This window comes from Chiloscyllium punctatum, chromosome 13, assembly GCF_047496795.1.
Source record: "Chiloscyllium punctatum isolate Juve2018m chromosome 13, sChiPun1.3, whole genome shotgun sequence".
NCBI classification, from domain to species: Eukaryota; Metazoa; Chordata; class Chondrichthyes; order Orectolobiformes; family Hemiscylliidae; genus Chiloscyllium; species Chiloscyllium punctatum.
In genome coordinates, this window is record NC_092751.1 from 35,620,993 (window position 1) to 35,644,765 (window position 23,773).

Below are 23,773 nucleotides of genomic sequence, written 5' to 3' on the forward strand. Positions count from 1 at the left end.
ACTTGTCCAACCTCTCCCTATAACTCAGACCCCTGAGCCCTGGGAACATCCTTGTAAATTGTTCTGCACTTTTTACAGTTTAATAACTGAAACCTACATTACATCCATCATATTTCCGGTATTTCCCCACAGCGCTGGAACTGACGTGACAATGCCAATAGATTACAATCCATGATCGAGAATGAACTCCTTTACAACAATCCCGTTTTCATAGTGTTTCCCATGGTGCAGGTATCCTTGTGTCTTTCTGGTTGCATGGTTAATTAAAGTCTTGTCCTTCTACAAAGCAATGTTGTGGCTTAATTGTTCCTGGGAAATGTGCCATGATTTTCCAGACTTTCAAAAGCAAATGGAATCTCTCTCCACACTCACCATGCTGACATGGACTTGGCTGTGTCTCAGTACTTTTAAAGTCACACCGAGATTTGAAATATTCGCCCACGGACAGAATGCATACCTTTCCTTCCAGATGAAAAGGCCAATGATATTCAGATCGGCACGGATCAAGTAACTATCAGATCTGAACATGAAGTTCAATTTGTATTTCTCATCCGCAAATCCACCCTTTCAGTACCATACAACAGAGTACACAAGTTACCAATGTTAATACAGGATGGAAATTCATAAGACAATTGTAGTATTAAACTGTAGTTTCCTTGTTCCCCCAAAGCTTTAAACCTCAGTCTCACAATTTCTCTCTTCTGTGAACTGAAATCCAAACCAATCCCCCCACTCCTTTCCTCCACACCCACTTCTCACACACTCTCTCATCGAATTCAGTTTCCTAGCTCCTGATCAGAACCATCCTGCATACACTGCTTCCTGCACACTCTGGCCAAGACCCATCTGACTAAAATGAGCCAAACTGGAATTCTAACTGCAGGCCCATCCTTGTCCCTTTCCATAACAACCCTGAATCTTCACAAAAGAGTTCTGATAACTTTCTGCAAAACGCTGCCCCACTGATAGTCTGATCACATGTCAGGGTAGCAAGAGAAGGGCCATTCCTCTGGGTCCTGCTCCTAGAGGGATGAAGCTGCTAATGATAGATTAACCCCTCACACCCACAGCCTCCTTCCCAGGCACAGACCTATACTGCGCATACTCCCACAATTGGCCAGCACTGCACCCATGCACTGGTCTCCCGTCCTATATCTCGTGCTCCCGATCATACAAGAGTCCTGGTGATTGACAGTAGCTGCTGCCCAATATATCAGAATCCCTACCGTATGGAAACAGGCCCTTCGGCCAAACAAGTCCGTACCGACCCTGCAAACAGTAACTTACACAGACCTATGCCCCCTAATGTAACCAATACTATGGGCAATTTAGAATGGCCAATTCACCTGCCCTGCATATCTTTGGATTGTGGGAGGAAACCTGCTCAGACACGGGGAGAATGCACAAACTCCACACAGACAGTCGCCACGGCCGGAATCGAACCCGGGTACCTGGTGCTGTGAGGTAGCAGTGCTAACCACTGAGCCGTCTATGTCGTCGGGAGGGGGCGGGGCGGGAGGACTGGGTGAATGGGATTGTGAACAGTGAATGAATGTGGAGGACACTGGGCGATGGACAGGTCAGTGAGGGACAGGATCAGTGCAGCAGCAGGAGGGGATCCTGGACAAACTGAGCAATGGGAGAGTCTGACAGGAGAGAAACGACAGGAAGGTTCTGTTTGGAGGCTCAGGCATGGACAGCTGGGAGACAGTATGGCCTGGTGGCTTGGGCAGGTTTAGTAATCAGCCTCTTCAAAGATGCTGTTCCTCAACTCTGAGCCTCATCCTCCTAGTCCAGAGGTAAGGACACTTACACTATTTCCTGGTGGGCAAGGGATACTGGGACTGCCTTTCAAAAGGAACTCCCCTGTGTTGGTGACATTAACAAGACTCAATACAGACTCACTGACAAAATGCTGGTGTCCTTGAACTTCATTCAGAATATTAACACCTATAACTGGGCAACGCAGACCCCAATGTACAGAGTTAAATCCTGGATACTAATAACAGCTTTGTGCATGGGAAATCATATCTCATGAATTTGACTCAGTTTTTTTGAAGAAGTAACAAAGAGGATTGCTGAGGTCAGAGCATGGACATGATCTACATGGACTTCAGTAAGGTGTTCGACAAGGTTCCTCACGGGAGACTGGTCAGAAAGGTTAGATCGCATGGAGTACAAAAGTGGCCCGAAGGTAGAAGGCAGAGGGGGCTTTTCAGGCTGGAGGCCTGTGACCAGTGGAGTCTCAAGGATCGGTGCTGGATCCACTACTGTTCGCCATTTATATCCATGATTTGGATGTGAACAGAAGAGGTATTGTAAGTAATTTGCAGATGACACCAAAATGGGAGGTGGAGTAGCAGGGAAAAAGATTACCTCAGAGTACAAGAGGATCTGGATCAGATGGGTGAATGGACTGAGGAGTTCAGTTTAGAAAAATGCGAGCTGCTGTATTTTGGAAAAGCAAACCTTAGCAGGACTTATACAGTTGTTGTGGTTCTGTTCGCCGATCTGGGAATTTGTCTTGCAAACGTTTCGTCCCCTGCCTAGGTGACATCCTCAGTGCTTGGGAGCCTCCTGTGAAGCGCTTCTGTGCTGTTTCCTCCGGCATTTGTAGTGGCCTGTCTCTGCCGCTTCCGGTTGTCAGTTCGAGCTGTCCACTGTAGTGGTCGGTATATTGGGTCCAAGTCGATGTGTTTGTTGATAGAGTCTGTGGATGAGTGCCACATGCAGTGGGGGGGGATAGAAAGGGGTGGCACAGAGACAGATGGGGACAGAAAGTGGGTTTAGAGAGGAGGGGAACAGACAGGGGGAACGGGGGGGGTGGGTAGAGACCGACAGAGGGAGGGGGGAGAGACAGACCGGCAGATAAATGGGGGGGGGGAGGGGGGAGACAGACCAACAGGGGGGGGAAAGAGAACAGACCGTCGGGGGGTGGGGGTACAGAGCGTGGGGAACAGACAGAGTGGGAAGATGGAGAGTTATTTTGTAGATCTAAAACTAAACCCGGTTCCTGTTTTCTCATCCTGACATTAATTCCCTCCGAAGAGCTCAGAACAACTGCTTAGTTCTTGGAAAGTAGAGTTTCAGAGAGATCAGGTGCTGAACATGACATATGGGACACTAACATTTAATGGAATGTGTTGACCAATAAATGGACTCTGGTTCGATTCCACTGTCTGGGTGGTGTTTGCACATTCTCCCTGTGTGTCTGCGTGGGCTTTCTCTGGGTGCTCTTAATTTCCTCCCACAAACCCAAAGACATGCAGGTTGGCAGGATTAGCTTTGGGTAATGGCAGGTTACAGAGTTAGGGTGGAATGCTGTTCCGATGGTTGGTATGCTCTCATGGGCCGAAAGGCCTGTTTCCACACTGTAGGGATTCTGTCACTGAGTATAGGGATTAGGAGGTCACGTTGTGGCTGAGTAGGGCATTGGTGAGGCCAGTTTTAGAATACTGTATTCAATTGTGGTCTCCCTGATTTCAGAAAGATGTTACCAGAATAGGACTCAACCTCTTAATGACAAGTTCCTGGGAAGTGTTGACAGACAAACAGACCATGCAGTGTGGGTTGATAGTTCCTTGAAAGTGTGGTTGAAGGTGGACAGGTCGGTGAAGGTGGTGTGCGGTATGCTACCTGTTATTGGGCAGTGCATTGAGAATAGGAGTTGGGAGATCATGTTTACGTTGTACAGTTTATTGGCTCGGCCACTTTTGGAATCCCCAGACTGCTTTCAATTCCAGTCTCCCTGTTATAGGAAAGATGTTGGGAAACTTGCAAGAGTTCAGAATGGTTTTACTAGGGTATTGTCAGTATTGGAACACGTGAACCATCGGGAGAGGCTGAATCGGCTGAGGCTATTTCCCTGCAGCACTGGACACTTTAGGTGGCTTTATTGAATTTTATAAAATTATGAGGAGCAATGATAGGGTGACTCGTCACGGTTTCATTCTTCCCAGGGTAGGGGAGTCCAAACAAATGTGAATCTTTTTTCCAAGGAGGAAATGACAAATTCTAGAAGAGAGGGGGCAAGTTTAAAGTATATGAAAACCGAACCAACTGAAGATGCTATAAACCAGGAAGAGAAACAGAAGTTTCTGGAAAAGCTCAGCAGGTCAAGCAGCATCTATGAAAAGAAATTAGGGTTAACGTATCTGAGGAAGGGTGACCAGACCCGAAACTTTAACTGATTTTTCTTCACAGATGCTGCATGATCTTCTGCGCATTTCCAACAACATCTGTGTAAGTTTAAAGGGAGTTGTTTGGAGTATATACCTGAGAGTAACTTTATAAAGTGCGAGTGAGACCACATCTGGAGTAATGACAGAAGTTTTTGTCCCTTTATTTAAGGAAATACATCATTCCATCAGAGGCATTTCACAGAAGATTGACTGGGATGAACCCTGGTTTGCAGGGAGTATCTTTTAAGAAAAGGCTGAAGACGTTGGGACTCTACTCACTGGATTTGGGAAGAATGAGAGGGGATCTCATTGTAACATGTAGGATTCTTAAGGAGTTTGACAGGGTAAATACTGAGAGGATTTTTCCCATCATGAGGGAGTCTGGAACCAGATTCTGGGTCAGTCACAGAATCACGGATTCTGTTTTGGATTCGTCAAGTTTAAGGCAACACCGACACAGGTGAGGGGTTTCAGTAGCAATGGAGCTGGGGTGTGGTGGAGACAAGCAACATTTAAGAGATTGGAATTCCTGGTGTTTGTGATTGTGTAGATGTCTGATCAGAAGTTCACCTTGGGGTCATATATGAGAGCAATATTGTCAAGAGTGTGGAACTGCCTCAGACAGTTCCCAGGGAGAGGGAGGGGCTCAGCAGTAAGGGAAAGTGATTTGTAATAGCAACTGAAGGCAATGGGTTTAACCACTGCAACATCCGTTGCAGGAAATTGCAGCCAATCGCGTAGTGGGAGTGTGATGATCAGTTTGATAACTGAGTAATGGAGAGGGATGGTGGGGAGGGAGAGCTGGGCATTGTCAGTGTACATGTGAAACCTAACACGGTGCTTTTGGACAATGTCACCTCCTGGCAGTGTGTAGGTGAGAAACAGGAGGGACCAAGGAGAGATCCTTAAGGGACACCAAGTACAAGGAATTCAGAAAGGATAGGGAGAGTCAGGATGGAGTAGGTTTTTGCAACAACGGTGGGGTCAAATATTAGTTTGTAGTAGAATGGGAGAGAAGGACATAACCAGAAAAGACAGACAGGTAGAACAAGGAACAATATCTGTGATTTGGGGAGGGGGGGTGATGAGGAGGAGGAGCAGCCCAACTCCCAAAGCACTATTTCTACATCAGTGACATCAAACAACTCCACCCTAGTCTCAGCTCATTTACAGAAACACTCGTCCATCCCTGTGTTATCTCCAGACTTCATTATCCAAACACACTCCTGGCCAGCCTCCCACATTCAACTTACATGTAATCTCAAGAGTATCTAAAACCCTACTGCCCAAGTACTCACTTGTACCAAAACTTGTTGATCCATCAAAAGGCTCCTATTAACAAGCAACAATTTAAAATTCTCACCCTTGATGTAATTCCTGGCTGTGAACATCCCTGTCTCCCTGCAGCACACAACCTGTGAGACCCCAACAACTCATTTTCTTTCAGACTCCCAACGATGTGTCTATTCATTGCTTCACCTGTCTGGCTGTTTCTACTGTTGCCAAGGCAACACGGTCTGGAATTCCCACCCGAACCCCCTCAGACCTGCTTTCCTCCTTTAACGTATTCCTGAAAACCTGCTTATTTGGCAATTCCTTTGATCACCTGACCTAATATCCTCATCTGTTACTTTATGTCACAAGTTCTCAATCATATGTCTATGCAATTATAAACATGATAAAAAAAAACAACTGTTGTTGATTTGCACACTTATTGTCAATTCTTCACTGTCGCTGAGTGAATAATCTATAACAGCTCTTACCCAAACACATTGTGGGAGCACCTTCACCACACGAACTGCAGCTGTACAAGGAAGTCAAACATCACCTTCTCCACAGGCAATGGGGCTTTGGCACTGATCACTGGTATCTGTGGAGGGAGAAACACACAGTTAATATTTCAGGGAGTGCAAAATGCATTATAGGGAGGGAAAATGGTGCAGAATTTGGGATTTTTAAATTTGTGTTTTACTACGTGCACTAAGTTCTGTAAAACCTCTTATCCCATACCATGAAAATTTCCTCCTCTTCCTGGTCAATGTGCCTTTCCTTCCCCCTGCCCTTCACCTTCACACATTTCCAATGCCTTGGTCACAACAACACTGTGCTCTCAGTGAAGTTTATCACGTGGTTGAGTATTGCCCCGCCCCTCATTCATTCTGATTGGTTGAAGGACCAACCAGCACCTCTAGCCCCCTTTCCCCCATTCTTATTGGTGCTGCGCTGACATCAATAATCCGAGGCCTATTGTGGGCTGGAGCATGCTCAGTGCTTCCTGCTTTTGCTGCTGTTCATCAGGTATGAGAGAGAGTGAGAGGGCTCATCCCTGTTTCTCCAGATGTCAGACAATAACAACAACTACCTGCATTGTATGGAGCCTTTCACATTGACAAATCTCCTAAAATGCTTCACGAATGATAGAAATGTTGATTAAAGAGAACGATTTTTAGATACATCTTTAAGGCGGAGAGAGGGAGTTAGGGATGATATTCCAAAGGTTTGTGTCCTCGGCAGCTTCAATCGTGGAGTGATATAGGTGGGGAACAGCTCACAATGGAGACAGCTAGTGGCTAACCATAAGTTGGATTAGTGGTGCTGGAAGAGCATAGCAGTTCAGGCAGCATCCAACGAGCAGCGAAATCGACGTTTCGGGTAAAAGCCCTTCATCATTCCTGAAAGGCCTACTTCAAGGACCGTAATTTTCCTCTGACTTGATCAACAATGCCCTCCAACACATACCCTCCACTTCCCTCACCTCCGCCTTTACCCCACCCCTCCAGCCACAATAAAGAATATAACCCTGCGGTCTTCACCTTCCACCCCACTAATCTCCAGATACAGCGCATTAACCTCTGTTATTTCTGCTACCTAAAGCCAGACCCCACCACCAGAGACATATTTCCCTCTCCAACACTATCTGTGTTCCGCAGAGACCATTCCCTCTGCACCTCCCATGTTCGGTCCACACCCTCCCACCAACCCATGCTCCACACCCTTGACCCTCACTTGCCACCATGGGAAATGTAGAACGTGCGGCCACACCTCCCTCTGACCTCTGTCCAAGACCCGAAAAGGATCTTTTCACATCAGGCAGAGATTTGCCTGCACATCCCAAAACCTCATATACCACATCTGCACACTATGGGAAATTTAACGTGGTTTAACTAACCTACACATCTTTGGACTGTGGGAGGAAACTGGAACACCCGAAGGAAACCCTCACAGATACTGGGCAGAATGTGCCAACTTGAACACAGACAGTTGCCCGAGGCTGGAATCAAACCCAGGTCCCTGGTGCTGAGGCAGCAGCGCTAAGCACTGAGCCACAATACTGTGGGATCTTTGGTGCTGATGCGCTGCCCCACTGATACCTCAGTCACTCACCCTGCCTCATTTCCTAAGAGGCAGTGATGACGGAGTGAAATTATCACTAGACAGTTAATCCAGAGACCCAGATAACGTTCTGGGGACCCGGGTTTGAATCCCATCACGGCAGATTTTTGAATGTGAATTCAATAAATATCTGGAAAAAAATAACCTAGTGACGACAAGGAATCCATTGTCAATTGTTGGAAAAACCAATGTGGTTCACTAATGACCTTTAGGGAAGGAAAATGCCATCCTTACCTGGTCTAGTCTGCATGTGACTCCAGATCTAGAGCAACGAGGTTGACTCTTAACTGCCCTCTGGGTAAACGCAGCAATAAATGCTGGTCGAGTCAGTGACAGCCTCATCCAGTGAATGAGTAAAGAAAACAGGTCAGGTTTTGTTCCTTCTCTAGTAGGTACATCCTACAAACTGAATCTGAAATGTTCTCGTACACACTGAACCTTTCCATCCAAGCCCTTAACGCTACAGCACTCATAGGCCACGTTGGTAAAGTTAAAGCCACTTGTCATTGCATCCATATTATTCTTACAGATAACTGAGGTCTCCTGGTAAAGTTGTGTCTCAATTCCCTGCTGACTATTGGGAGTGAGTCTATAATACAATCCCAGTAAGATGGTCATCCTTTTCTTATTTCTCAGTACCAACCAAATAACTTGCCTGGAGGTACTCCCAGGAATATCCTCCCGAAGTCCAGCCATAATGTTATCCCTAAGCAAAAACACCTCTCTCCCTGTTCTGTTGGCCCCTTTCTATCCTTGCTATAGCATCTATATCCTGGAACATTAAGCTGCTAGTCCTATCCATCCCTGAGTGATGCCTCTGTAATTGCTGTAATATTGCTGCCATGTTCAAAACCATACCCTGAGCCCACCTGCCTGACCTGTCAGTTCTCTTGCACTGAAATAAATGCAGTGTAACTGGTCCGTCCCACCTCATTCTGTGACTTGCTCTTGCCTGCCTTGACAGTCTGACTGGTGAACAGTACCAGTCTCAGACTCACCTCTTTTCTCACTATCTCTTTAGGATTACCCCGGCTCCCTCACTGGTTTAATGCCTCCCCAGTAGCACTAGCAAATCACCCTGCTCGTCAGGACCCCATGCTTTCCCCTTCCTTTGCCATTGGTACCAATGTACAATGTCCTCTCACTGGTTATTTTCCCTTTTGAGAATATTCTGCTCCCTTTGAGAGACATCCTTGACACTGGCACCAGGGCCGCACCACCCATTCTGATGTCTCACTGTCAGCTGCAGAAATGGCAGACTGTGCCCCCTGACTAGAGAGTCCCCTATCACCATCGATCATGTGGAACTGGATATACCTCAAATTATGTTAGAAGCCAGTCTCAGTACCAGTAACTTGACTGTCAGTGCTACATTCCCCTGAAAGTCTGTTACCACCTACATTTTCCAAAACAGTATACTTGTCTGAGATGGAGATAGCCATAGAAGACTGCTGTACTACCTGCCTACCCCTCCTAGCTTTCCTGGAGGTAACCCACCTACCTGACTGTATCTGCAGTATCCTGCATTCCTGAGACTGCCCCTTATCACACCCCCCGGCTCCTGTCAATTCCTCACTGTCTTTAATCACTCCTCCAGCAATCCATGCAATCCAATAGGATTTGCAATCACACTTCCTGCAAACAATCATCAGGATCATTGAAACTCTCCCTAATCTCCCACATCCGACAGGAACAGCACGCCACTCTACAACAGGCCATCTCTCCGCCTTAACAATCTACAGACCAAGACAAAGGCACAGTCTTACTGCTCGAAAAATACTGCCCGAAAATAACTTAATGCTTACGGTTCATATCTTAAACATTTCATCAAGAGACCGTAAGACATGAAAAAGAAATCCTCACCTTACTCACTATTGTAGATTTAATAAAATTAAACCGACTAAGATTGATATTTGAAGAGACTGAAACTCACTGAGCTGATCCCCGGCTCTGAATACTTCCAAGGGTGAGGTCTCTCTGAGGGCAGCTGTGAAATGTCTCTGTTCTCTTCTCTGCCCACTCCATTTCCAGAGAAATTTTTAACTTCATAGCAAGTCAGCTCAGAGAGGTCACTGCTTGGTTTTATTCACTGGGGGTTGCCTTTGCTGCCCAGACCAGTATTGATTGGCCACCTTTACTTGTTTTGGAGAAAGTGGTGGTTAACCGCCTCCCTGAAATGCTGCAGTCCATGTACACCACAGTGATGTTTGGACAACAATCCCCCTCTGGCCCCACAACCCTCCCTGTCTCTGTAATCCCCCTCCGGCTTCAGAAATTACATGGCCGTGGCATAAGATTTTTATTTAGATTCATTTTTGTTTAATAAACTGGCCCAAAAAAGTGAAATATTTCGCCCCCAAACAAATTTCTGTTGATTGACCTTTTGGAGAGGCTGACACATGGACGTTGCAGTATTTTATCTCACATTGTACACGTAGAATGATGGAACTTTCTTTTAAACATTGTTAAAAAGGGAGGCAATGGCTTAATGGTATTCCTGCCAGATGAGTGATATGTACAGTGTTCCGAGGATTTGGGTTAGAATCCCAACATGGCTGATGGCAGCATCGGAATTCAATACAATCTAGAATGGAAAGGAGAATGATGACGATGAAACTATTGTTGATTGTTAGAAAACCCATCTGGTTCACTAATGTCCTGTAGGGAAGGAAACGGTCATCCTCACCTGGTCTGACCTACATGTGACTCCAGACCCACAGCAATGTGGTTAACTTTCAACTGCCCTCAGGAAAGTACTTTAAAAACTGTTAACAAATAGTCTGCAGGTATCAATTAAAAACTGGCTGTTCCCATTGGGACTGTGAATTTCTGAACGGCCTGAACTAAAACGGAGTTTCAGCTTCACCTTCTCCCTGTCTCCCCTCACTCTGTTTACACCCAACTCCAGAACACTCTCATTGAGCCAAGCAGCCCTCACAGTGCAGCCCTGTCATTTTCATTGAATGCTCTCACCTACACTGCCCTCAGCTCCCTTACTGTCCCAATGTATCTCAATGGGAGCTCAGGGACAGCACCTCATCTTTCAATTCAGCCCTTTGTAACCCCAGAGTCAACATGGACCTCAGCAGTTTCTGAATGAACAGACAGTTGTCAGAAGCTGGAACATTCGACCTGAAAAGGTACTGGAATTTGAGTCCAAAAGGATTTTTAATGGGAAGTTTACAGCTTAACATCATAAAGTGGGTGATTGGGTCTAAATCTGAGAGTTCTTACAAAGAGACGAGGTGTAATCTGGATAAATCTGTGCTCCCTTTCAGGCCAATACCTCCTTCCTCTGCTGCAGAGCCCAGAACAGAGCACATACCCAAAGGGTGACCCAACCATGAATTTGTACATCTTTCTGCTTAACAAAAATATTGGAGATATTTTCTCACAAACAGATCAGACAAACCTTTCTCCTTCCACAGTTAAATGCCAATGATATTCAGATCCTGATGACTCCATTGACTGTAAAAACTTGCTTTTGAGATCCCAGCCTCAATTATTCTGATTTAATATCCTATGAAATGAATTCACAAAACAAAACTCACAGTCAGTGCAGGAAGATTATAAAGACATACTTTTCTCTTGGTATGTGCTTGATGTGTAAATACCTCTCTTCAAATCGCACCCCCCCATCCGAGGAAGGGAACATGCACATGCGCCTCACTGTACCTTGCCCCCAATAAAGATGGCAGCCATATCCCAGGGCCTATCACTGCCTAAGGGCCGCAGCCATTTTCCCATCTGCTGCAAACGAAGGACTAAGAGTTTCTAATTCAGACTTATGAACCGCACAGAGTGTAATTAAAACTTCCCAGTCTAAAGTGACTCATTATCTCCCTGTCCCCGAGGCCACTCTCCCCTTCCCTGTTTGCATCTCCCACATTCACCAACTGCAGAGTCACGTGGCACTGCATCGGCCGAGTTACTGGTGACGTGTCATCCCATTGGCCACACCCCTCATTCACTCCCATTGTCTGGATGACCAGCTGGTTCCACTTGGTCCACCAGTCCCACCACCTTTTCCTATTGGTCTGAAGCTGCCATCAATCAGCTGGACCCCATTGTGAGGTCACTGGTGGGATCCTCCCCCTGTCTGAATCAAACCCGGAAGGTGTACGGATGGGGTTAATCAGGAACAACAAGCAGAAGGTGCTGGGAAATCTCAGCAGGTCTGGCAGCATCTGGGAACAGAAATCTGTCCAGTGGCCCTTCCTCAGATCCGATGGGAGCTGGGAAAATTAGAATCTTGACAGCATGGAAACAGGCTATTCAGCCCAAAATGTCCACAGCGTCTCTCCGAAGAGTATCCCACCCAGACCCATTCCCCTACCCTATTACTCTACATTTCTCCTGACTAATGCACCTAACCTACACATCCCTGAATATTATGGGAAATTTAGCTTGGTCAATTCAACTAACCTGCTGATCTTTGTATTGCAGGAGATAGGGGTTAAAGAGTAAATAACAGGGAGGGACAGAACCCAAAGAGAGACTGGAGCATTTGGAAAGAAAAAGGAGTGGATTACGATCTGGCTGGGAGTGTGCACAGCTGTTAATGGAGGGGACAGGAACCTGTGTCTGGCAGCATCTCAATGGAGGTGGCGGAAATGGCGACTGATGATCTATGTTCTGCTGCAAAAATAGACCCTGAACATCTCTATCTCATGCTTACTGCTGTGTTCCAGTGAGGCCAGAACATACCAAATGGCCCCGTATTTCAAAGACTGCAATTTCCCCTCCCATGTGGTCAATACCATCCAATGTATCTCCTCCACTTCCTGCACGTCTGCCTTTGAAACCCACACCTCCAACTGCAGCAAGGATAGAACCCCCCCAACCCCCACCCCCATCCAAGTCCTTACGTTCCACCCAGATACAACACATCATCCTCTGCCATTTCCACCACGTACAATCAGACCGCACCATCAGATTCTTAAGGGGTTTGACAGAATAAATACTGATGTGTTTGAGGGTAAATACTGAGAGGGGAGTCTGAAACCAGATTCTGAGCCAGTCACAGAATCAAGGATTCTGCTTTGGATTCGTCAAGTTTAAGGCAACACAGACACAGGTAAGGGGTTTCAGTAGCAATGGAGCTGGGGTGAGGAGGAGATAAGCAACGGTTTAGAGATTGGAATTCCTGGTGTTTTGGATTGTGTAGATGTCTGATCAGAAGGTCAGCTTCGCGTCAGATATAACTGCAATACTGTGAAGAGTGTAGTTCTGCTGCATAGTTCCCAGTGAGAGGGAGAGACTCAGCAGTTAGGGAAAGGAATTTGTAAGGCAACGGGTTTAACCACTACAATGTTTCATTGGAGGAAACTGCACCTAATCGAGTAGTGGGAATGTGGTAAGCAGTTTGATAACTGAGTAACAGTGGAGTAATGGAGAGGGATGATGGGGAGAGCGAACTGGGCATCGTCAGTGTACATGTGAAACCCAACATGGTCCTTTTGCACAATGTCACCTCCTGGCAGTATGTAGGTGAGAGACAGAAGGGACCAAGGATAGATCCATAAGGGTCACCAATTGCAAGGAATTCAGAAAGGAAAGGGAGAGTGGAGATGGAGCAGGATTTTCGAACAACATTGAGGTCAAATGTCAGTTTTTCACAGAATGGGAGAGAAGGACCATAACCAGAAAAGACAGAACAAGAACAATGTCTGTGAATCGGTGAGGGGGACTGATGAGGAGGAGGAGAAAAGAGAGTTGGAAACTCTATGGTTTATTGAGATTAGGGTAAACGGTCAAGATGAGCTCTGATAAGGCTTGACATGAGATGAGATTGGAGAAAGATGTAGGTTTGGACAAAAACCGGGAACACCACGTGAGGCAGTTTGACTCAGTGAGCTAGTGGGGAAGCTACAGATCGGATTATCTCAGTCTTAGTGACAGAGAAACTCCATGTGCTCCAAACTCTTGTTGTTGGAGAGAAGGATGGAGGAGACAGGATGATGGACAGTGTTTCACAAAGAAACAAAACCTGGGTAAGTGATATTTAAAGCGAGTGAACAAACCTAATGTATTTAAAGTTTATCCAAAATATTAAAACAAACGACTGAAGTCCTGGTTCGAATCCCATCTTGGCCGATGGTGGAGTCTGAATTCAAGAAAAAATAACTGGAATTAGGAATCTCCTGATCTCCATGGAATCATTGTCAATGGCGAAAAAAATCCTGCCAACCTGACAGTGGCCCAGGAAGCGACTCACTGTATTAATCACTGCAAAGTCTCAACACAGGAATGAAACTGGATGGACCACTCGGCATCTAAGAAGGCACCATTTAAAACAACCACAGAATCAGCCCTCTCAATGGTGCAACGTCCTCCAGACTAACATCTGGATTTTGGTGCCAAAATGTGCAGAGCTGTCTCACAGAACAATCAAGGAACAGCCTGACATACTCATACTCATGAAATCAACCCTTACAGACAATGACCAGACACCACCATCACCATGCCAAGATATTGAGATTGTGGTGATGGAAAAGCACAACAGGTCAGGCAGCATCCGAGGAGAAGGAGAATCGATGTTTCGAGCCTAAGCCATTCATCAGCCTGACCTGCTGTGCTTCTCCAGCACCAGACTCTTGACTCTGATCTCCAACATCTGCAGTCTTCACTTTCTCCTGAAATTTCTGGATATGTCCAGCCCCACCAGCAGGACAGACCAGGCAGAGGTGGTGGCACAGTGGTGTACAGACAGGGAGGATTTGCCCTTTGACTACTCAGCATTGACTCCGGACACCAGGAAGTCTCATGGCTCCTGCTGATTACCACGTACCGTCCTCCCTTGGCTGATGGATCAGTTCTCCTTCATGTTGAACAACATTTGAAGGAAGCACTGAGGAAGTAAAATGGTGTCAAACGTACTCTGGGTGCAGGATTTCAATGTCCACAATCGAGACTAACTCTGCAACAGAATTACTGACAAAGCTTGCCAGGTCCTGAAGGACATAGCTGCTCAACTGATTCTGCAGCGGGTGGTGAAGGAACCAACAAGAGGGAAAAACATACTTGATCTCATTGTTATGAATTGACCAGCTGCAGATACATCTGGCCATGACAGTATCAGTGAGAGTGACCATCACACATTCCTTTTGGAGACAAAGTCTTGCCTTAAAGTTGAGAAAAACCTCCATCGTGTTGAGTGATACTATCACCGTTCTAAATGGGATAGACTTTGAAGAGATGTAGGATCTCAAACTGGGTATCTCTGAGGCACTGTGGGACATCAACAGCAGAACTGTACTCCAGCACAATCTGTAATCGTATGGGTTTGTAAATCCCGCTCTCACCCATCACAATGTACACTAAAGGAGGGCATGCCAAGAGCAGCACCAGGCATACCTAAAAATGAAGTGCCAACCTGGTGAATCTACCAAACAGGACCATCTGCATATCAAACAGCATCAGCAGCAAGCAACAGAACTAAGTGATCCTACATCCAATGGAACAGATCGGAGCTCTGCAGTTCTGCCACACCCAGTTGTGAACGGTGATGGACAATTAAACAACTCACTGGAGGAAGCATCTTAGATATGCCCACCCTTATTGATGGAGGGGCCTCACACATCCATGCACCAGATAAGATGACAGCATTTGCAGCAATCTGCAGCCAGAAGTGTAAAGCGTGATGATCGATCTCAGCCTTCTCCAGTGGTTTCCAACATCACAGATGTGAGTTTTAAGCCTGTTCGATTCAGTTTGAATAACATCAAGAAATGGTTAAGTAGTGCAAAGGCTACGGGCCCTGCCAATATTCTGGCAATAATACTGATGGTTTGAGCTCCAGAACTTGCCACCCACCAAGCCAAGTACCGCTCCAGCACTGGCATCTATCGACAATGTGGAACATTGCCCAGGGATGTTCAACACAAAAACACAGGGCAATCCAACCCAGCCAATTTCCATCTATCAGTCCACACTCGATCAGCAGTAAAGTGATGGAAGATGTCATCAACTGGGCTATCAAGCAGCAGCTGCTCAGCAACAGCCAGCTGAGTGACACTCATTTTAGGCTCCACCAGGGCCACTCAGCTCCCGATTGTGTTACCGCCCTGATTCACAATCTGGCAACCAGCTGAATCCCAGAGGTGAGGTGAGTGTGATAACTCAGTCCCATTCCAAGATCACTAATTCTAGCTGATTCCACCCTCATCTCAGCTCATATACTAAAACTCTCATCCGTTGTGTGTTATCTCCAGACTCCATTTTCACACTCAGGGCCAGCTTCCCACATTCAACCTTCCTGTAATCTCAAGAAAGTCTCAATCTCTGCTTGTTGATTCATCAAAAGGCTCCTAATTATAATCAACAGCATACTGCCATAGAGATGTACAGCAAGGAAACAGACCCTTCGGTCCAACCTGTCCATGCCGACCAGATACCCCAACCCAATCTAGTCTCACCTGCCAGCACCTAGCCAATATCCCTCAATTTAAAATTCTCACACTTGATTTAATTCCTGGCTGTGATCATCCGTAGCTCCCTGCACCACACACACTTTGAGACCTCGACAACCCATTTTCTTCGAGACTCCCAACCATTTGTTAATTCATCACTTCAACTGTGTGGCTGTTTCTACAGTTGCTGAAGCAGCTTGGTCTGAAATTCGCAGCCAAAACCTCACAGGTCTGCCTTTAAGACATCCCTCAAAACCTGCTTTTTGGCAATGCTTTTAGTCACCTGACCTAATATCTCCATCTCTGGCCTTATGTCTAAAGTTCTCAACAGTATTTTTGCGAAATTATAAGCATGATAATAAAAATACAAACTATTGTTGATTTGGACATTATTCTCAAATCATCACTGTTGCTGAATGAATAATCTATAATGCCACTTACCCAACCACATTGTAGGAGCACCATCACCACACAAACTGCAGCTGTGCAAGAAAGTCAAACATCACCCTCTCCACAAGCAACAGGGCTTTGGCATTAATCACTGGTATCTGTGGAAGGAGAAACACAGTTGATGTTTCAGGGAGTGCAAAATGGATTACAGGGAATGAAAATGGTGCAGAATTTGATCGTCAGAAATGGAAGGAAAATACACTTGCTTGTTTGAAAAAAGAATTCTTGACTGTCAAAAATATTCAAGAAAAAATTAATCTGATAATAGAGCAGTACATGGTCAGGGGATGGGCCGCAGTGAAAAACTCATTTACAAAGGGTCTATAAAAGTAAGAATACAGGAGTAAACAGACCAAAAATACACCCGTGTTTCGATACTGAGGAAGCTAGATATTGACAAAGTGGTCATGAGGGAGCCCAGAGGTGAATCAGAGCAGTATTGGCTGTTATGATCACAATGACTCTGGACGAGAGAAAGGCTGCACATGCGCCTGGCTGCACCTTGCCCCCTACAAAGATGGCGGCTCCACACGTTGTCCCGAATAAAGATGGCTGCGCTCACTCAGGTCTGCAGCCGCGCTGAGGCTATTCCGAATTTACTGCAAACTGAGACGTTCAAATTTGTGTTTTCCGACGTGCACAACTTGTTTGGAAAACATCTCCGCTCATAGCCACACAATTTTTCTCCCGTTTCCCTGTTTATTTCTTTCATTACCGTATGCTTTCTCTCCAAAACTTGCCGAGCATTCATTACGGCGACTCTGCGCCGCGCGCGAGGGTGATCACATGGTTTAGTTTAGCTCCGCCCTTCATTTACTTTGTTTGGTTGGAGGACCAACATCCCGGTAGGTCCTCCAGCTCCGCCCACCGTCCTTTCATTGGTCCGGTGCTGACATCAGTCATCCGCGGGTCACTTTGTTGGCTAAAGCATGCGCAGTGCGGCCTGCTTTAGCTGATATGTTGGGTAATGTGATGGGAGAGTTTACTCAGGGGAAGCATTCCCTGTGTGTGAGCTCTGCAGTAGATTTCCTTTATTCATGGAGGGAATTGCCTTCCCACTCATGACTGTATAGCTGTGATTTATGAATCAATACCATCTGAACCAGTACATAAACACTCCATTTTCACAACATCTGAGATCTTTAGCACATTGTATCACGTTCTTCTTTGGAAACAAAAAAAAACATGAAACGGAGCCTCAAGGAATCGGAGCAGGAGTAGGGCATTCATCGCCTTCAGCTTGTTCCCCCATTCGATCAGATCATGGCTGGGTCAACCCAGATCTCAACACCTCTTTTATGCTTGATCTGCATAGCCCTCAACTGCTCAATATTTCAAAAATCTATCTGCCCTCTTTTAAAATAATTTTAGACAGAATCACAGATTCCCTACTCTGTGGAAACAGGCCCTTCAACTCAACAAGCAAGAACAACCCTCCAAAGAGTAACCCAACTATTCCCCTCCCACATTTAACTTTCACAATTGTTTGGGCGAGAAAATTCTCGCCATTCACTGAGAAAAACAAATTCTTTCCTTTTTCTAAAATGAATGTTCCCTTATGTAATGTCCCCTGGATTGAGACGTCACTGGTGCTAGAAGATCTAGTCAACATCTACCCTGTCAAGCTCCTCAGAATCTTGTTTCCATAAGATCACCCCTGCTTATCTATTCTTGACAGGTCAACCCTTTTGTCCTCAAAGCAGCTAAGTGAATCTTTTTTGAATGGTCTCCAATGTTAGTTTATCCTTTATTAAATGTGGGAGCTAACACTGTATATAGTACTCCAAGTGAGGACTCAACAACAGCCAGTGTCGTTAACCAATCCTCAGTCCATGCTAATACATTTCGCCGATACAATGAGCTCCTAAATTGTGCAACTAACTTTTATGAAGCACCTTATCATTTGCATTTTTAAAATCCAAATACAGAACATCATTGGATTGCCCTTTATTAGCCCTGTTTGTTATCTCCTCAATGAACTGTCGCAAATTTGTCAAATATAGTTTCTCTTTCACAAAACCCAGTCTACCATGTTTAATGATAAGCTTTTCTAAATATCCTGCAATTTCTTACTTTAATATTCGACTCTGTAGATTCTTTCAGTAGATTTGCTAAGTATGATTCCCCTCTCTTAAATCCATGTGGACTCTGTCCAATCCTGTCACTGTTCAGTAAGAAACTTGACTGTACTCCAATATACTTAGTAAATGTATCTGTATTTATTTTTAAAAATTGATTACTTATAAATGCTGGACCCATGCAATATCAATGAATTAGTGACTCTGAATTTGGGTAAAAATGTTTTTTCTATTAATTCCTTTTCGTACTGTGTTATGCAGACAGCACCAAGTGATCACTCTTAATTGTGAGTAACTTTGAAAATAATATATTTTAAAAATGACATCCCAAAATGCTGCATCATTATTGTGAAAGGAGGATTTCGCATTCAATAGTTTGCAGATAAAATTGAACAGATTTTTGCTGCAATTTGGCCAGACTGCAGGTTACACCAAAGTGGCAACTCTGCTCTCAAATTCTTACTTGACACTGCCCAAGGCGATACTGATGGGACTTCACTTTGCCATTCTTGTTCACCAGCTTTATTTCCAGGTTTAATCCTATAATCATCCTAGAGCTTGTAATTTTAGACAACTTCTCTTTTAGGTACATATGTAAATATCATACTGAAATGTTGCACTGAATGGTACCAAATCTGAAATTAGTCTCTAATCTGACCCTTCTACAAATGTATTAGCATAAGTCTATGCCAGTTATTTTTCTGAAGCCTGTGATTCCTGATGAAGGGCTTATGCCTGAAACATCAATGCTCCTGCTTCTTGGATGCTGCCTGACTTGCTGTGCTTTTCCAGCATGACACTTTTCGACTCTGATATCCAGCTTCTTTGGTCGTCACTTTCTCTTTTGAGAAGTTTAAACCAAGAATAACTTTTATTGATCAAAGTGCAATAGGAAACAATTCATGAAATTCAGATATCTCAAATTTACCTTAACTATGGGAAGGCTAAGTCATGACTAAATTATTGTCAGTAATTGAAACCATGCTGACAAACTTGTGCAGTATCAGTGCCTCACCTTTACAGTATTCCCAGATATCGCACAGCTGCAGTATTTTGTTTTGCACTGAGCTATATGTTGTTCTCACTTTTTTCTTTGAGAAAGATTACAAAATTAACTTGGATGAATGAACTTATAACTTCTTTAACCAATGTTGGGAGAAAAAAAAATGTCAGTATTTCAAGTGCTGATAAAGTAAAATAAACTGAATCAGTAGAAAGGGTTTAAGATGGATATGGAACAAATGCTGGCAAATGGGACTAGATTAATTTTGGATATCTGGTCAGCATGGCCAAGTTGGACTGAAGGGTCTGATTTTGTGTTGTACAACTGTGACTTCATTCTCTTAATTATTCAAGAAGTTGAATACTTCAAGGAGGAAAAGGAGAATTTATTAAGAGCATGCACGTGAAATGATGATTGAGGTATATCAAACTCACATTGTTTCATGTCCTTTTCCTCTGGGTTCTTCAATGAACAAACTTGTTTGGTTATCTGAATAAATATGTATCATGTAATTTGTTTCACATAAAATATTTCATTAGGATCTTGCGAACTATTAAGAAGTGTTCATTTTTAAAATTTAGGTAGCTTGATTATTAAGCAAGAAAAGGTTAGCGTTTTACTCCCACTGAATCATTCCTCTATAAAAGGTAACAAGCTTTTTATTTTTTCTGGACTTTGAATATATGGAAGTCAATTCTGAAAGAAAAAAATCCTCGTTGGTAATGTTCCCACATATGTGGAGTAATTGCTTCTGGTCACTCTTCAGGTTATAGAGGCTCGGAAAGAAATGAGTTGGCCAAAGTAAGCAACATCATTTGGATGGACTATGCTCATTGGGGAAACTTGCAGGATCTGTAGAAGGAACACGTGTTTCAGAGTGTATGCAATAAACCTGAACATTGTTATTTTTTTCACAGAGCTTGTGAACCGAGTGGAGCAGCAATGAAGCTCGACTTATTTTTTAAATTTCCGAGCTTGCCAAATTATTGTCGGTAAATGCAGGTGACTTTATCAAAGCACATTTCACACTCCCCAGCCAGGAATTTGGTCCCAATTCTGTCAGTCCATCCATTCCTATGGATAACAGGTATTTTAAATGTGAGCACTCCATTTAACTATTTGAATTGAATAGTTCAGTGGTTACATCCTCTTGGATTCTTAATTTCAAATTACTCAATGTGATTTTTTTGTCCCCCCTGAATTTGCCAAGCACTGGGCAATTCTGGAATACTCCAAACATTTACAATAGATGCATTCACACTATTGAAGGCAACCTGGCAGATTTGAATACCATTCAGGTAGTCAACAACAATACATAAGTAACTTTATGAATTGCTTACTATACACCAACAACGCAAGCCAAGTATTAGTGAAACCACAGATTCTCTCCCAAGGATTCCAAAATCTAAACAGTGCATTCCAAATATGCTCACTATCACCATCTGGGAGCAGTCTCCCAAAGTGCACCCAGAATTTAGAAAGCACATACACTACCCTCCATAGCTAAATCTGCTGTCACAGGCTTCACTCTTATTGCATACAATGACATTTATTGTTCAGTTCTTTAACGTGACAAATGATTTTACAAACAATTTATAAAATACTTTAAATCCTGAAGAAATGTGATGTCAGCCCTTTGTAGAAGTGAATGGAAAGTGTGATGTTTGCTTGACCTTTGGCTCTATGTATCAGACTGAACTGAACCTTTAGCAAGATGTGGGATGTTTCCCACACACTTTGTTTAAAAAAGCAAAGATTATGCTCTGAGATTTAAATGTTCAATCAGGTTTAATAAAAATCCTTCCAAAAACTGAGTTTGACTTCAGCTCCTTTAAAGAGACATGCTCTTGTCCTTCAATTTTGTGACATGTGATCATTCTTTGGTAAAGGTGGCTGTGTGTAACACTGCAGGATGTTGTGCTGAAGTGCCTCATTGGGTGGAGGAGCTTTATTACTGGTGTAACTTGGCTAATTTTGAGATGGAATATTATTGAGAGTTAAATCTTGTTTTTAAACCGAGACGTGCTTGTGTAACTCAAGTGTGGAAACTATGCTCACGTTTGCAATGAACCTTTCACTTTTGGAGATTAGTATTTTTCTGATCGGTTTTGTAAATAAAGTTCACTATAGAAAGCACAGTGCTGGAGAACTGCAGGTCCAGCAGCATCTCTGAGGGGAATAAAACATTGGAAACTCCAAGTCTCATGACCATTTGTCCGTTCAGACGAAGAGTCACTGAAATTGAAATGTAACATTATTTTTCTCTTCACCGATGCCCTCAGAACTGCTGAGTTTCTCCAGCACTTTGTTTCTGGGATTCAGATCTCCAGCACCTGCAGTTTATTGTTTTGTTTTCGATCCAATGACTTGACTTGGGGAGCGAGAGGCAGCAACTGTGATCAACTCGGATAAAACTCTCCAACAATGGAAAACAAACACATAGTTCTTTATACTTTGCAAAACACGACTGTAAATAAGAAATGCAATTAAGCTAAGTGCAAGGCGGCATACCACCTGCCTTGTCTCAAACTTGCTGCTCATCTTTGAGAACTAATCTGTCAGAATTGTATTTGCTCCCTTCCTTTGAGATCACAGTCCACAAATGTCCCAGTTTCAATTCCTGGGCCGGGCCCAGTTACCACATTGCAGTGGGGTGGGGAGCTTTGTGTCAGCCTGAAGTTTTTGTTAAGAGCAACATAGCGGGTTGAAGTTGACGGTTTTGGCGAATATTGCGTCATCAAACTTGGAGGAAATCCTTCTTCCGAATATATTGATTAACTGGATTGAGCCTGTTTACATGCTGCCCTGTTAGTAGTGCGGTCATATTCTCAGTTAATAATCACACAACACCAGGTTATAGTCCAGCAGATTTAATTGGAAGCACACTAGCTTTGGAGCACCGCTCCTTCATCAGGTGATTGTGGAGGGCACAATTCTAACGCACAGAATTTATGGCAAAAATTTAGTGTGATGTAACTGAAATTATCCATTGAAAAATACCTTGATTGTCTGTTGAGTCTTTCATCTGTTCGAATACCATGATAGTTTCACTTCTTTCATGTGGAAATAACAAAACATTTTTTTAAACGTTGCATTCCTGACAGTGGCCATTCAAATCACTCATTGTATTAATCACTGCACAGTCTCAACAAAGGAATGAAACTGGATGGACCACATTACATCTACCAATGCACTGGAAAATACAACACAATCAGCCCTCTTGACCCTTCTGTCCCACTGTGGGCCAAAACAGCAGCAGAACTGTACTCCAGCCCAATCTGAAATCTCATGGCCTGGTATATTCCCCACTCAACCATTAGCATCAAGGCAGGGGATCAACCCTAGTTCAATGGAGAGTTCCGCAGGGCATGCCAGGAGCAATACCAGGCATAACTAAAAATGTGGTGCCAACCTGGTGAAGCTACCCAACCTGCATGCCAAACAGCGTAAGCAACACCAAATAGAACTATGTGATCCAACAACCAATTGTTCAGATCTGAGCTCTGCAGTTCTGCCACACCTCGTCAGGAATGGTGATGGACAATTAAACAACTCACTGCAGGAAGCATCACAGATATCCCCACCCTTAATGATGGAGGGGTCTCACACATCCATGCAACAGACAAGACAACAGCATTTGCAGCAATCTTCAGCCAGCAGTGCCAAGTGGATGAGCCTTCTACATTGGTCCCTGACATCAGAGACATGAATCAACTTGGTTGAAAACTTATTTCAAATCAGATCAAGAAATGGAGAAGTAGTGTAAAGACTGTCAGCCCTACCAAAATTGTGGCAATAATACTGATGGCTGTGCTCCAGAAATTGCTGCCCACCAAGACAAGTCCAGCACTGGCACCGACTGACATTGTGGAACGCAGGACAGAGCCAACCCAGCCAATTTCCCTCCATCAGTCGACATTCGCTCAGCAGTGAAGTGATGGAAGGTGTCATCAACAGTGCTGTCAAGCAGCTGCTCAGCAATAACCTTCTGTGACACCCAGTTTGGGTTCTGCCAGGGCCACTCAGTTCCTGATCTTGTTACAGACTTGATTCACAAACTGACATACAGCTAAATTCCAGAGGTGAGGTGAGGGTGATAGTCCAGTCCCACACCAAGACCACTATTTCGACTTCAATGATGTCACCGGACCTCACCACAGTCTCAGCTCATTTACTGAAACTCTCATTCATTTATTTTGTTAACTCTAGATTTCATTATCTAAACCCACTCCTGGCCAGTATCCCACAATCACCCTC

The 23,773-nt window shown here is 44.3% G+C and overlaps 1 long non-coding RNA gene across 4 annotated transcripts in view; it reads right to left on the reverse strand.

Annotated features, from left to right (window-relative positions):
* LOC140484493 (uncharacterized) overlaps nt 1–23,773 on the reverse strand; it is a 72,535-nt gene that overhangs the window by 36,338 nt on the left and 12,424 nt on the right. For 2 of the 4 annotated variants that reach the window (XR_011962195.1, XR_011962194.1), the window contains exons 1-2: nt 10,987–11,156; nt 5,945–6,051 (exon numbers count right to left, since the gene is read on the reverse strand). This is a non-coding gene — a long non-coding RNA (uncharacterized lncRNA). Of the gene's footprint in view, nt 1–2,317; nt 2,711–5,944; nt 6,052–10,986; nt 11,157–23,773 lie in introns of those variants that run through there. The other 2 variants (XR_011962196.1, XR_011962193.1) reach the window with 2 other exon arrangements.